Raw genomic sequence first — 3,096 nt, 5'->3', positions numbered from 1 at the left:
ATTGGGCCGGCCAGGGCCTGGCGCCTGTATTCCCCGCAGGCTCACGCTGGCCGGGGCCGGGTTACTTTCAAACCAGGAGGAGATCCTGGCTGAAGAGGTTTAAGAACTGCCGAGTGCATCGGTGTGAATGACCCCCGGGCCCAAACGCGAAGTGGGACCCGGCGTGTGACCTCGGCCGGCTGGCTGGCCGCCCGTCCCCGCGCTCCCGGGGAGAGCACCACTGCGGGGCTAGCTACCGCCGCCCCGGACCCCCGAGCATCTCGCCCCGCTGCCTGGCAGGGTAGCGAGGATCACACTCCGTAAGTGCTGTCTCTGTAACTTTAAAGCGCGGCCCAGATAAAACTGGAGCCGAGAAGCCAGGGACAGCTGTTGGGCATTGATCCTGTTTAGAATGAAAGGAACTTTGTGATAGGAGCGAGAAGCATCAAATACTGGCTGCACTGTAATGGGGGGGTGGGAAGGCATCGGGATGAAGAAAGCTACTCTTCTGTAGCTGGAGGTAATGTCAGGATAACCAGTTTTAACCATGTCTCGTCCGAACAGGCACCAAAACAATACCTCCACTCAACCTTTTTGAAGGAAGTGCAACTGCGTAGCTTAGTTCTACCTGCTCTCTCTTTAATGTGTAAGAAACGGGCAGGTAGAAGCAAAAACGCTGCATTTTACAATGCAAATTTTAAAAGCAGAATAACCAGTTTAGGTGCGAAAGTAAATTCTGAAAAATGGACTGGCTAGAGAAAACAATGTGGAAAAACTGAAATAGATACTCCCTCTCAACAGTAAACTAGACTGGGAACTCAAGGCGCAGGCAAGATCATCTATTCTCCAATTCTTAAAACTGGGCCACATACAATAAGCATAACTAGCTCTTGATTGTGATACTGGTAAAATAAGTGTAAAATATATTACACAAAAATGCATACATTTGTTTAAAAGACAAAAAACAAGACCAGAACACTTCGAAATGCTTATGTGAGAAGTTTTTAACCGTGACATCACTGTTTAGGTTTCGTGTAATAAAGTAAGTTTTCCAGATCGTTTACTCCATTTTCTCTAGTTTCTGCACTGCATGCTGCAAACAAAGAATATGAAGAAAGGAAGAGGAGGACCAGACCGGCACAGTTCCTTTGTGTCTAGATAGAATAAAGGTATCTTAGCCTGAAAAAAATAAGGCATACACATCTCAGGCAGAGTATCAGTTAAAGAATAGATGCTCACAAAAACCTGTTCCCTTCTGAAACCTTACTAAAATAGTAAATTTTAAGAGTAAATATTAAAATAAATTAACTTAATAATGAAATATTAAATTTACTATTTTAAAATAGTAAATGTTTAAAAGGCAATAACCCACAAACACAGAACATGAAAAACAAAATTTTTGCAAAGTGGAAAGTCTTTAGATGAATGGTAATTTAGATGAAAGAAAGATGAATCCTAAAGCCAGCAATGGGAAAGCAGAAAAGCAATTTGGTTTACATCATAGAACTCCCTAAAGGCTCAAGTTGAATTAGTGACAACAGGTACTGAATGAGGTGAAGGTGGGGCTAAAAGAGGGTGAAAGACTATGTATGAAGCGAATAGACCCTTGGGTCCTCTCCCTCCTCTGTGTATACAAGGAACTGCCCCTCCCCGAAGCTGGTACTAGACTTGAGAGGGTAAATACATGGTTATCTGAACTGGATAGCATCAGGCACAGTTAAGGGTTAGGTACCTAACTGAAACCAAAAGGATTAAGTTTATGCACTGAAGGTTGAACCTGTGAGCCTTCTTTCCTCACTTTACTCCCAGAAATCTGGCAGCCTGGCTTGTATCCTTCAGAGGACATAAAAGCCTTCTCAAGGGAATCTTACCTATATAGAAGAAAAGATCTAAAGATACCAATATCAGGGATTTCATAATGTAACAATGCAGCCAGATCACAGGAGAATGAAGCCCACATTCAATAAGCCCCACCCCAAACCAAACAGACCTTCCAGTCATCTTTTTAGGGTCCCACTCTTTAATAAGAGCAAACAAGCAAGACTTTGAAAAGGCCTTTAATATGAAAGATGTCCAAACAAAGGAATATTCAAACAAAAAGCTCTTGGATATTAAAAAAAATACATGATAGTAGAAAAAAGTAAACAAAATAGATAGGTTAGGAACAAAAAGTTTAGGAAATCTCCAGAAGGAAGAATAAAGATGGGAAACAGAGGATTAAATATAAGAATATTGGGAGACTAATCTAGGAAGTCCAAAATCCAAGTAACTTATTTTTCACAACAAGAAAGGGAGTCGGGGGAATCCACAAATGACTCAAGAAAACTTCCCAGACAAAGGAACTTGACCTTCCATACTTTTCCCATACTTTCCATACTTTACTTTTCCAAGGTTAAAGTACCCAGCTTCTGAACACATCATTGGGAAAATTTCAAAATAGTACAAAGAGAAGATACTAAGAGGTCTGGGGAGGGAGGGAGAGGGAATGGACACATACAAAAAAAATAAGAATCAGAATATCATTGCATTTCTCAGCATTTAGAAGACAGAAAACAATGGGCCAATGCCTTCAAAAATAATTCTAAGGAAAAGTTAATCCCAACCTGGAACTCTACACCTAGGCAACCTATGAATCGTGTGATGACAGACACTCAAGACCTCAAGAAATTTATCTCCCACACACTTTCTTAGGAAGGTAGTGGTGATAAATCAAGAAAGAAGTCAGGGGATTAACACACAATATAACAGTGAAAGGATACACCAACCCAAGAGGTGTGTAGCAAACCTAGAGAGTAAACCAATCCAAACTGGAATATACCAAAACAGACGACATCTCTAAGAATGAATACCTAATGAGTTGAACATACTAAAAGGAAGCTGGCACAAATGAAGGTGAGTCTGGGGAGAAATCAGTGACGAGTACAAAACACAAGTGAAAAAACTCCCTTCAAAAATGTTATGCAGAAAAAAAAAGTAGTAACATTATATATACCACATGGCCTAGTTGTGAAAAGCCTTAAGGTAAAAACTACTGAGTTAACCTAAACCATAACTATAATAGAGCCTTGAGATGGTAAGAATATGTGTGTCCATGGGAAGAGAAGGATGGTGAAAAAG

The sequence above is a fragment of the Pseudorca crassidens genome, chromosome 9, assembly GCF_039906515.1.
Source record: "Pseudorca crassidens isolate mPseCra1 chromosome 9, mPseCra1.hap1, whole genome shotgun sequence".
Lineage (NCBI taxonomy): Eukaryota > Metazoa > Chordata > Mammalia > Artiodactyla > Delphinidae > Pseudorca > Pseudorca crassidens.
This window is presented reverse-complemented; position numbering follows the sequence as displayed.